We start from the raw sequence: 13,157 nt of genomic DNA, 5'->3' as shown, positions 1-13,157 counted from the left end.
GAAAGAAAGGAAGGAAGGAAGGAAGGAAGGAAGGAAGGAAGGAAGACGAGAAAGAAAGAAAGAAAGAAAGAAAGAAAGAAAGAAAGAAAGAAAGAAAGAAAGGAAGGAAGGAAGGAAGGAAGGAAGGAAGGAAGGAAGACGAGAAAGAAAGAAAGAAAGAAAGAAAGAAAGAAAGAAAGAAAGAAAGAAAGAAAGGAAGGAAGGAAGGAAGGAAGGAAGGAAGGAAGGAAGACGAGAAAGAAAGAAAGAAAGAAAGAAAGAAAGAAAGAAAGAAAGAAAGAAAGAAAGAAAGAAAGAAAGGTAAAAGAGAAAGGTAACCTTAAACAACAGTATGATAGAGGGATGCCTCTGTGCATATTCCTATTCCAACAGCCCCAATTTCAAACTCTGACAGCCATGAGGCACTGTGAGCATGTGGGACACCAGGAATACTTCCCCCACTGATGACAGGGTCAGCCTTCTGCCAAACAATTTGACATAAGAGAGGAAAAGGGCTGAACTCATTTAAAAAAAATTTTTTTAATGAAATTCGGCCTCAGAAGGCTGGGCTTGAATTCTTGATACTCTTGCCTTAGTCTCCTGAGTGTTCAGGATGACAAGCCTGTGCCAGCCCACTGACACAAAAGCTAGCCCACTGTGCTATAATGTACTAATTCACTGTAAGGGCCATGCCCTCATGAGCACCCCCTGCCCCTTGTACTGTTGCTATGGCGATTACATCCTAGCAGGAGAGTACACTACAGCCAAACACAGAAAGTGCTGATGAAAGAAGGCTGGTAGTCTCCGAATAAGAACATTCATTTTAAGACCCAGAGTAGGGACAAGAAACATGACACCTCTCTTCTATGGCTCCACTGTCTAGCTTAAGACCCCAGTAAGGACTGGTATACTAACTTTCTCCAGCATGGTGGAGAATGGAGAAAGCCAAATGTCAGGTGATGAGACAGGTAGCCAGGTGTGATAGCACATATCTTTTATCCCGGTACTCGGGGAGGGAGAGGCAGGTGGATCTCAGTGAGTTTGAGGCCAGACTGGTCTACAAGGTGAGTCCAGGACAGTCAGGGTTATACAGAAAAACCTTGGCTTGAAGAAAGAGAGACAGACAGACAGACAGACAGACAGACAGACAGACACACACACACACACACACACACACACACACAGAGAGAGAGAGAGAGAGAGAGAGAGAGAGAGAGAGAGAGAGAGAAGTCAGGTAAAGCCACAACTGTGTGTGCATAGTATTCAAGGGAGCGCCTCTGTCACCAGAAATTTCAAGTCAGCAAAGCAGCCAGGCTTTCTGCTCTAGCTCCCCTCATCCCCTGGAACTGCACTGCTCGGATGCAGGTGGACCTCTACTGGGACCCGGAAGTTTTCTGGTACTCTGAGACATTTCAATTATTGTTTTATTTTATATATACATGTATATGTCCATGTTTTGCTCGTGTGCATATATATGCACCAGGCGTCTATGCTTGGTGTCTTCGGAGTCAGAAGAGGGGTCCTCTGGAATTGGAGTTGCAGATGGTTGAGAATGCATATGTGGAGGTGCTGGAAACTGAACCTAGGTCTCCTGGAGGAACAGCAAGTGCTCCTAATCTCCAGGCCATCTCTCCAGCCCCCTGGGAGGCACTTTAGACACTCGGGTGCTTTCCCCCTTCATCTCAGCAGCCTGGTGTCTCAGAGTTGCACACCTCTGGCTGGTATGAGAGGCAAGACTGAGAAGGTCCGATATTGAGGTGAGTCACCAGCTGTAGGACTCTCCTCCACCCACCATGTGCCCACAGCTCCTCCCCACGTGGAGGGATGGAGGGGGAGGAGAGGAGATGAAGGGCTCCTTCTCTGCAGTGACCTTGCTCAGAGCTGCCGCCGCCCCTATCTCACTGAGCACTTATGCAGGGACTGCAGACACCTTGGGAGCCAGCACTGCTTTGGCGATTGTCGGAGGTGACACATGGCCTCAAGTCAGGAAGCCATTCTTCAATTTCTAATAAAATCCCTGAAGCAGGGATGACGCACGGTAAATCAACTTTCAGCGTTTCCACTCTCTGTGTAATCTGTTCAATTATCTATTGGTGCCCGGTGTGTGTCCCCTTAGAGGATCAGCCGGTGCTGCAGGCACACCAGCCCTGCAGGGAGTAGTTGGAGATTGTGGGTCCAATGGCTAGTGCACCCAGAGACTAGACCCACCAGCCAGCTTGGGAGAGTTGCAAGGAGGGTGGGGAACATGGAACAGTCCTCTGGCCCTTCATAGAGTCCTGTGCACCCGCAGCATCCCAGGAAAGATGCTCTGAGAATCCACCATGTTCCGAAACTGTGGAAAATCAGGGTCAAACCAAAATGTCCCTGTTATCTGGAATGGCCATCTAGCAAGGAATGTACAGCAGGTGCAGAGAGTGCAGAGGGGAAGAGAAAGTACCTGAGGCATTCAGAAAGGGGCTGGCAAGCTTTCCTAAGGGGCTGGCATTGGAGTTCTATTGCATACCTGCTTGTGACACAGACAATAGCTTAACCTCTAGGAACCTAGATAAGGGCTCCACCAGGGGATGGAGACTTGAATGTGAGCTGAGCTGGGGGACACGGGAAAGTGGGGTGCTTCCCAGGTGCACCTTTACTCATCACCTGTGCTCCAGAGCCCTCTGTAATTCCAAATGCTACCTTTTCTCCAGCTTCTGCAGACCCCCTTTCTCCCTGTAGCTGAGGTCCCTGTATATGTAGGGACATTTGGATCCCCTTATCCTTACAAGATTGGCTGTGGACCCTTCAGAGCCAGAGCTCCATTCTGACTTGTCTCTGTGAATGCCTTGGGCCATACACATGGCATACTATCAGGTAGCATCTCCTGCCTTGTTGTTGCAGGGATATATGAACTGGCAGGTGGGTAGAGAGCTGGACTGAATGGGTGAATGAACTGATGAAGGGATACGTGCATGCATGCATAAGACTCAGGAATTGGGGGGGGTATAAAAATGATTGATGGATAGGTGCATGAAAGCATGGGTGGATGGTTGGTTGGGTGAACTAATGGATGGATGGAGGGAAAAATAGATAGGAGAGGAGAGTTAGATAATATGAATTGTGTGGTGGATGGGTGAATTGTGTGGCAGATAATGGGTGGGCAGATAAAGTGATGAATGAGGGGATGGTAGGAGGGATAGGTGGGCGGGTATGTGAATAGATGGGTGGCTGGTGGCCTCAGTGTGTGGGTAGGGAGGAGGATGGGAAGGGTGAGTGGGTAGGTGTTAGATAAAAAAGTATGTGGACGGGAAGGGAGTGATTAGACAAAATGAAAGATGTGTTGTAGGATGGATAGAAGGATGAACGGGGAAGTGGATACTTGATGGATGAATGGATGGTAGGAGGGGTTGGTACAGGGTGAAGGTAGAGGCACACATATAGATGGGTGGATTGTAGGTATGTTGGTGGGTATACAGATGAGATAATGGGTGAATGTAAGTCACAACTGGGGAAATGGGGTTATAATGAGGTCCAGGGAAGGATTGCCACGTGAAGGAGGGATGTTTCATTATCAGAGACGGAGGTTCTGAGGAAGAGAGAAAATCTGAGACATTTTCATTTGCTTCCTTATTAACCTGTCTGCACTGGGCAGGGTGCTGGACTCTAGGGACCGGGAGAAAGAAGCTTCAGGGTTGAGTGGAAGTGACAGGTGAGTGAGTGTGAATGCTGGGAACAGAAAGACTGAGGGAGCCACTCACTCTCCTGATATCAGCATACAAAAGGCTGCCAACAGAGCCGAGTGTGGCCCTGAGAGCCACAGCCTCAGCACCTGGCAGAGACCAAATTGGCACCTCTTTCTCACCTCTGGGCAAGCCTGCCCATGCCTGAGCATGGGAGCTCCTGCCTGGCTAGGGACCCCTGTGGACTTGGCAGACACTTGTGAATGGGGAGGAGGGGGGGCTTTTTGTCAATTCCATTCAATCCTCACAGAGATGGGATTGTTCTCCCACTTGGGGAGAAAGGCAAGATATTAAAAAAGGGTAAACCTCCCCCCCCCTCTGCAAGCTCACCCTCCTACCTATGGAACAGAAAGGCTAGGAGAATCACCCAGGACCCCCTGCCCCTCCTACTAGGCTATGTCCCTACTCAGCATGGATGTCCTGTCTCAGTTGCCAGGGTAACCTTCCCAGCCTAGCAGTCACCCCCCTGGAGCTTGACTCCCGCACCTGACATCATAATCTTCCGTGACATCTTAATCAGCTCCCTGGCAACTGCAACAACAGGCTGCAATGGCATTAGCACTCCCATGAGTCAGCAGGGCCTGGACAGGCCCACCTGCCCCGCCTCTGCCTTATCCTGCCTGCCACCCTGACCTTTGGGGGAAGGGGAGGAGGAGGGACCCATGGGGCTTGGTTTGGAATTTCAACAGCCAGTATTGCTTCAGAGGCAAGCTTTGTTGAAGAATCTTGACAGACTTCAGAGTCCTCCCCTGTAACACACAGGGCCATGATGACAAGTCCGGCAAACATGGATGAAGCCCTGGCGGAAGGAAGATGGCATGCCATGACATCTCCAGGGATTGTAGCACTGCTCTTTTGCTCTCTGCAGCATGGGTATCCAACCACATCACAGAACTCCCTACAGGGCTGAGAAGAGACACATGTGGCTTGTCGTGAGTCTAGTTGTGCTCCCCTCTGCCAAAGGCATGTAGGCACGCCAACCCATTACTAGAAGAGATGTCCTTCTTTAGAAATGGGGCCCATAGAAGTAAACTATTTAGGATGAGGTCATGGAGCAGAGAGGTGCTTAATTTAGGACAACTGGTGTCCTTCCAAGAAGAAACTTGGACACAGTCACAGAGGACACCATGGAAACAGCCAGGGGCTGGAGTGATGCAGCTAAGAGCCAAAGGCTTCCAAGGACAGCGGCCACCCTGAAGTCAGGAGAGGAATAACAGTTGGACCCGGGGTCTCAGAGCAAAACCCTTCTCAAGCCTTGATTTAGATTGCTGAATCAATTTCTTTTCAACTGTCCAGTTTGGGGAATCTGTCCCAGTTGACTTAGGAGTCAGAGATGCCTTTAACATTATAGCTTCTGGGGCAGAGAGATGGCTTAGCATTGGTCATACAAGCACAAGTTCCGTCCCTAGAACCCTTACGGAAAAAGCCAACTGTGGTGGCACACCCTTGTTATTCTAGTACTGGGGGAGGCAGATCCAGGCAAATTCCTGAGGTTCACTGTCAGGCTAGCCTAGCCTACTTGATGGCTCCAGGCCAGGGATAGAATGTTATCTGAAAAAAAAAAAAAGATGGATGATGGCTCCATAGCATTGACACCCAAGATTGTCCTCTGGTATGTGCATATCTCTCTCTCTCTCTCTCCTTCTTCTTCTTCTCTCACTCTGCCTCTCTCTATAACACACACACACACACACACACACACACACACACACACACACACACTCACACACACCCCAGAAGCACATGCATGCACACACAGCTTCAACTCAGAGCTCAGAGTTCTTTGTGGCAAGGCTGAAGGTACTCAGCATGGACGCTGTCTTCCAGAATGAAACCACCTTCTGGAAGTGTCTCTGTTCATTGTCCCCCAAATAGGGAAGCATGAGGGCCACCCCAACGTTAGAGTCGAATTGGAGATGAAGGGTAAATGGTAGCCTAGCTGGAAAGCACACCGTGGCTGATGGGATTATGTATTCCGTGGCACAGTTACAAGCACCGACTTTCAGTTCTCACTGGGAGACCTGATTCTACTCAGGGTCTGAGTCCAGTAGAAAGTGGAGGTTTCCATGAAGGACCCCCCTCCCATATGTACTTGGCTTGGCTGGTAGAGAAACACAGGTGCTCTGATGGCTGTTGTAGCATCTTCCAAGCCCTCTTTATTTGTTCCCTGAGACCGAGCAGCTAGAGCCTCCAGAGCACTTCTGTCCAGATGCCATTCTTTCTGCCAGCAGCTAGCATGGTCCTTTGTTTGTCTCCATGGACCACAGCCCCTCAGGCCTGTTATCTCCTCCAGTTGGGTGAGCTACTTAAGGAACCTGGTTATATTCCAGAAGATAAGGAGGTTCCACCACATTCCTCTCCTGTCCTCACTACAGATCTTAATTGGGATGAAGTCTGAAAGTCAGGCCAAAGCTATCTTCCATATTTGCCTTTCAAGATGGAGATGCAATGACCATACAACTCCCATCCATGTCCCTTGCTGCACAAACTTCCACAGACCACCTCTCTGCCTCTGCTCCTACTCCCTACCTCCTGCCTTTCCCCTCTCACTCAGCATAAACTAGCTCATTCTTTCAGGTTCACTCCTCATGCTGATCTTTAGACCAGCATCTTCTTGAGGGAGACTGCCTGGCCTTTGTCCCTGCCATGAGGACACCCTCCCAAAAGAATGGTCCTGCATATGGCTCATGGTGTTGGCCACAGCCAAGCATCCCCTATTCCGGTAAGCACAGCAATGCCAAGGGACTACCCAGCCCTGTGACTCTTTTGAGCCTTTTTTTTTCCTTTTATCTATAAGACTTGGACATCTGATCAGCTTGGAGGGTTGTTGGGAGGCAGCAATGAATTTGGGGTTGAATATCTTAATGTGCCAGAAGGACCCAGACCTGAGACCGCTGTGGTTACCTCCATTTCCACAAACAAACAAAACAACAACAACCCCAGCCTTCTGAAAGGTCCACTAGAGCAAACGCCCATGTCCTACAGGATTCCTTGATGACAGGCCATGCACAAACCTCTTTACAAGCCATCTTTAGTTTATGCCTCATGGTGGCAGAAGATAGGGAGACTTCATAGTCCTGCCTTGTCTGAAGAGAAAACAGACACATGAAGAGATTGGTAACATCCCTAAGTCAAAGTGTGTGGGGAACAGACCCAAGCATTTGAAGCTCTTTATTGAGCATCTACTGTGTGCTGAGCTCTGTATTAAGTGGAGAGACAGCCTGAACCAAATGAAGATTCCTCCTGGGGGCCAGAGCTCCACGGAGTGAGGTAAATAACAGTAACTCAGTGTCAGTGGCATCCACAGAAGTAAAGCAGACACAGGAGGGATTTCTAGGGTGGACATCTGTGTTCTAGAAGATGAGGGAAGCAACTCTGAAGAGCAGAAGTCCCAAAGGAAGTGAAGAACCTGGAGGTTAACTGAGGCAGTGGGATTTCTGAAGAACTCATGAGTGATCTTAGAGCAGAAAGGAGACCCCATCCTATTGGGTGGGGAGGAAGAATCACGGGTGACAGCGGCAATGGAAGATGAGGGGAGGATGGGTTAAGAAGGTTAGGACTGAGGATGAGGAAGAATTTGTGGAGGGTTTTTTGCACACAGCTGAAAGCCCATGGCCTTCTACCCTTGGCCATACATGGCAAGTGTTGCCTCAGACATCTCTGAGGCATTCCTGATTTGGAATAGCAGGTTGGGAGAGAATGTGCCCATCTTACCTCAGTTTACCTCCCTGGATCCAGGAAAACATCCCTCCCCCCATGTGACTGCTCTCAAAGGTACTAGGGTTCTCCTTCCTGCATCCCAGTGTCCACAGTCTCCTGGGCTTGGCTCTGGCCATCATTGGAAAACTCAGCAACTTCCTCAGAGGACACAAATTCCAGACGGCTGTAGGGGCCAGGATCTGAACCCACTGAGCAAAGCCCAGGGAATCCTCTGCATTCTGATGGTGGCTTCTTCACTCTTCTCTTCCTCTAACCCCCTTTCCCTAGTTTCTCCTCTCATTCCCCTGCCCCCAGCCAGCATCTCTTGAAGGGCCTCCCTTACCTGGCAATCACACTCCAGGCCTGTCTCTGGTTACTGAAAACCCTGGGGGTCTGTTTAAACAAGTGTGTCTGAGCAGGAAAATCAAACAGACAGGGACCCTTTGGGGCCACCTCAGGACCACCCCAGGGACTACAGCCTGAACACGATAAGGCTGGATCTACTTTCACTTAATTGGACTGTGGCCAGGGCCTCAGCATTTGATCAGATTGGAGTCTCAGCAGGGATGGGCTATGTCCCCGGTCAGGTAGGGTGTTCCTGTAGTCCTGGCAGGACATAGAAGACAAAGGGGGCTGTGGTACCCCCAAAGGGAGGGGCCCTGCCTGATTCTGCTTCTTGCTGACTTGGGAATGCCACTGGAGAAAGCTGTTTTGATACTAACTCTGACCTACTGTCTGTCTAGAAATGCCCCAGGCTCTAACAGGTCCTGGCTTCTCTGGCTTGTCCACCAATCCCCTGCCTATTTCTAGATACAGAGAGAAAACAGGCCTGGGAGGCACGTTAAGAGTTAGTAGCCAGCGTGGTGGGGACAGATACCAGGCCAGTGTGAAAGGCAGTCTAACTACTGGAGCTTCCTTCTTTCTGTTGGCAGATGTGAGAACCAGGTTCAAGTTCACAGAGCAAGCAGCCTAGCAGGGATAGCTTCAACTTTCTCTTTACACACACACACACACACACACACACACACACACACACACACACACACTTTGGACAGGTGGTGGTGGAGGCATGTCTTTAATCTGATCACACAGGAGGCAGAGACAGGTGAATCTCTTTGAGTTTGAGACCAGCCTGGTCTACATGAGTTCCAAGACAGGAAAACCTGTCTCAAAAACAAAAAGGAAGAGAGAGAGACTGAAAGAGAGAGAGAGAGAGAGAGAGAGAGAGAGAGATTGATTTGTGGGAGCCGGGAAGATGGCTCGGTGGCTTAGAGCAGTTGTTGGTCTTGCAGTAGAACCAAGTTCAATTCCCAGCACCCAGATGGCTGTTTGCAACCACCCATAATTCCAGTTCCAGGATATTGATGTTTTCTTCTGACTTAATCGGCTACCGGGCACACACTTGGTGCACAGACATGCACACACACAGACATTCAGACACTCATATACGCATTTAAAAAAAATGTAAAAAAAAAAAAAATCTGGAGAGCGGGGATGTAGCTCAGTGGGCAGAGTGTTTGCCTAACATTAAGGCAGCCCCAGGTTTCACCTCCAGCGCTGCAGAAGCCGTAAACAGTGGTGCACACACCTGTAATCCTGGAACTTGGGAGGTGGAAGAACAGGAATATCAGTCTTTCAAAGTCTTCCTCAGCCACATCGTGAGTTCGAGGACAGCCTAGATTACATGATGCCCCATCTCAAAAGTGCGTGCGAGCATGTGTGCCACAAAGAGAAACAGATATGTGGCTTGACATGGTCCTGTATATTTAACTGACCACTGAAGGGCATAAGACAGGAACATTTAGGGTTTGAGGCTAGCCTGGGGAAACAAAACAAAATAAAGATATTTTATTCACATTCAGATGGGCGGGCTCTGCTTTCTGGCCCTGACCCACACAAACGCAATTGACCCATGGTAAACGTTCTAGGCCAGAGTTCTAGTGGCATGAAAGTTGCAATTTCTCAGTAGCCATCCACCCATGCCTCTCTGACACCAGGAGATGCACTGGTCTCAGGATCTGTTCAGGCACCCTTGGGGGTGGGGCATTCTGTTGCTGGCCACCTGACACAGACTAGGAAGTCCTTTGCCACAAAAGCAGACTCCTGGCTTCTTGGCTACTGCGACAAGGGCTCCACAGCAGGGGCCTTCAAAGTAGAGTGCACCCCTGCAGCAGCTCAAAATCCCTGGGGTGCTGGAAGGCCTCTTGGAGCGTTGCGATTTGAAGTTTCATTGATACTATGAGCTATTTAACTTTTTCCCCTGTGTGTGAACTAGGGATTAAAAATAGTAGCTACTGAAACTGAACTAGTTCACACATGTGAATAGTATCGACAATGGTGGTAACTACTATTTTCTTGGCTTTGTTTGTTTTTGTTGTCTTTAAAACAGAATGTCACGTATCCCCAACTGGCTCTCACTCCTAATGCTACAACTGGGCTTTTTCATACAGTCTCCAAGAGGACATTGCTGCAAGTGGGCTGCCGAGGTCTGATCGATCATCCAGAGCTCTTGGCTTTGAGGCTGGCCTTGGGGCAGAATCTGAAGCTGAGGGAGCTGAAAGGAGCCGGACTCTGCAGGGATTCGCTGTGCACCAGAGTCAACCTGACTAGAGAAGTTCCACCCGCCCACCTTCTCTTTGGGCTGCAGAGAGAACACCGTATAGAGAGGCCCTCCCCACCTATACCCCTAAGGCAGAGCTAATGGAGGACAGCTAATGGAGGACTCTGGTTGCTTGGTCTGGCTGCACTGCACTGAAATTGAATCCTGCTTCAATTTCAGGAGCACGCCGCCGCTTCCCATCTGGAAAACGGTGTGGGGCTCTGAGGAAAACTTCTGTGGGAATTTCACGAGACAGCACCCAGCCGGTAGCAGGTGCTAGGTGGAAGCGGATCCCACTCACCTTTAGTCCCAAGCCTTGCAGGCATTCTGAACCTGCCAGGGTCAGAGCTTCAGGGTACCACCCACCTTTCCGTCTGCGCTGAAACCCTCCCTGACTCTTAGCTGCCACAGAATGACCTGGCTTAGAGGGGCATGAGATACCCCAGGTTTGTTTGTTTGTTTGCTTGTTTTTTACTTTCCTGATTTAGAGTGAGCCCAGGATTGGGGGAGGGAGTGGTCAGACACCAGCATTTTAACAGGTTCTTCCATGTTATGGCTCTGGGACCTGAGAAAACAACTCCTGCTTGGGCGGGGATTTCATTTTTCATGGAAAAATGGGAGCAGAAGGAAATTTCTAGGGAGCCTTCCCCGCCCACCCCACGCCAGACCTAAAGGGAAGCCTGGGTAGTATCACTGAGTATTCCCAGCTCTGCCTACAACTCCTAGATCACTTTTCTGGCCCTTACACACACACACACACACACACACACACACACACACACACACACACACGGGGGGGGAGAGAGAGAGAGAGAGAGAGAGAGAGAGAGAGAGAGAGAGAGAGAGATGACTAAACTATCCTTTCCTCAGGGCTATCTTCAAGTTGAGGGGCCAGGTAGACATGGCTACAGGACCTTCCAGGGGTGTGTAAAGAGACTCACCCGTTGCATCTTGCAGACCACTGGGCTCCATTTTCTATTTTTTCCAACTCCCCTACTGATTCACTATCAATTTTCTGAGTGCCTACTGCACATAGGCGGCTTCCTATTACCCACAGGCTCCTCTGGTTGACCCAGGAAGGCTCTGAGGTAGTATAAACAAACAAACGAAAGACAAACAAACAGACAAACAAAAACAACCCCTCACTAGATCCAAGGAGGGCAAAGGCCCCAGGAGAGCCATGCACAGTACCTTGAGGTGGCTTTCTTTCCAGAGGTCTGAAGGGCAAAATGCAAAAGGGTAGAAACTGTCAGCAGGACGGAGTAGCCCAGAGGGAACAGCTTGAATCCAGCCCTTGTACCTGTCCAGGGCATAAGCCATCAGCCTCTCCTGAGAGACATACTGCGTGCTGAACTGCCAGTTCCTGGTCACATTTGCTACCTTCCAAATGTTTAACAATCACCAACTTTTTCTTTCTTTCTTTCTTTCTTTCTTTCTTTCTTTCTTTCTTTCTTTCTTTCTTCCTTCCTTCCTTCCTTCCTTCCTTTCTTTTTCTTTTCTTTCCTTTTTTGGGCAGTCATGTACAACTCACCTGCTAGAAGGAACTTCCAAGGACTATCATGGCCCTTGGTACCTTCCTTATGGGTCTCAAGGAGGAACCTACAGGAAAGTACACGTGTGGTCCATGGTTCAGTTGTGGAAATGGAGGTTCAGAATCCAGGAAACCCACTAGCTGAAAGTCAAGCAGGGAATGAGTGGAAGGGATGGGAGATCCAAAGAAAGGACACTCCAGTCTGTCCAGGAGGATGCCTGCTGGTCTTCCAGAAGTCACCAGCTCTCTCCAGAAAGAACTAGCTGGGGTCCAATTAGCTTCTTGGAGACTTAAAGGGTGTGATTCAGACTGAATCACTGGGTGGGGGAGGAATGCAAGAGGTTAGAGAAGTTTGAGGAAAAGTGAACCAAGCTAAGGGAGATGTGAAAGAAAGCCAGACCTGGGTCTCCACATGGGGTTATGCCACCAGCTCAGAGACCTTCAGAGACTTGAGGACAGATACTCTGAGTCAGGCAGAGACAGGAAGGAGTATTAAAAAAAACAAAAAAATAAAACAAAACAAAAACCTGGGCCCACCAGGAAAAAGCAGGGTCCATCTATCCCCTGCTCACTCCAGTGAGTGCTGAAGCCTCCCAAGCTCTGCCCCACCCTATAGGCTGGCACCTGTCCCTTGTACCCCACCTGCTACGGTGGCCCATGCCTAGGTGACTGCCTGCCTGGGCTCTTCTAGAGCCTGATTCTAAGCCCCTCAGCCTCCCCACTTGCCTTCCAAAGAACTCAGCTCAAGTCTCTCAAGCTCTGTGTGCCACTGTGTGGCCCTGAGTGAGCACCATAGGGAGGTGATCCTCATATTTTTAAAACTTTATAATATGCTCATTTTAAATATTTTTTTATTATTACAATTTATTCAATTTGTATGCCTGCTGTGGCTCCCTCCCTCATCTCCTCCCAATTCCACCCTTTCTCCCTCTTCTCTCCCTATGCCCCTACCTTAATCCACTGATAGAGGAGGTCCTCCTCCCCTTCTATTTGACCCTAGGCTATCAGGTCTCAACAGGACTGGTTGCATTTTCATCCTAGCTACAGCAATAAGACAACTAAAGGAGGAAAGGAAGAAGTCAAAATATCACTATTCACAGATGGTATGATAGTATACATGAGTGACCCCAGAAATTCTAACAGAGAACTCCTTCAGCTGATAAACGTCTTCAGCAAAGTGGATGGATACAAAATTAACTCAAAAAATCATTTAACATATCTTTAATGTGGATGTTTTGCTTGCATGTGTGTAACTCTGGAAGAGAGCAATGGATTTCCCTGGAACTGGAGTTACTGAGGACTGTGAGCTGCCGTGTGGGTGCTGGGAACTAAACCTGGGCCCTCTGTAAGGCCAATCAGGTCTCTTAAGTGCTGAGCCATCTCTCCAGGCCCTCATCGATGTCTTTTGTCAGAGTTCCTTAGAACAAGAGGAACTTGATTGTTCTTGATCGTCCTTCCTGCCAGTCTCTGCCCACCTTCAAGCAGACAAACCAAATCTCAGAAACAATATAACAAGGCCTGTGACTCAGGCCTTTTCTTGTCAGACAGACCTAAGAGCCTGGACATTTGGTAAATTCGTGAGGAATCTTAGCAGAGGCCCAGGCTTTTTCTGAGGGAGGAGCGAAGAGGACTG

The sequence above is a fragment of the Psammomys obesus genome, unplaced genomic scaffold, assembly GCF_907164565.1.
Source record: "Psammomys obesus unplaced genomic scaffold, mPsaObe1.curated_primary_1811, whole genome shotgun sequence".
NCBI classification, from domain to species: Eukaryota; Metazoa; Chordata; class Mammalia; order Rodentia; family Muridae; genus Psammomys; species Psammomys obesus.
Note: the sequence above shows the minus strand (reverse complement) of the source record.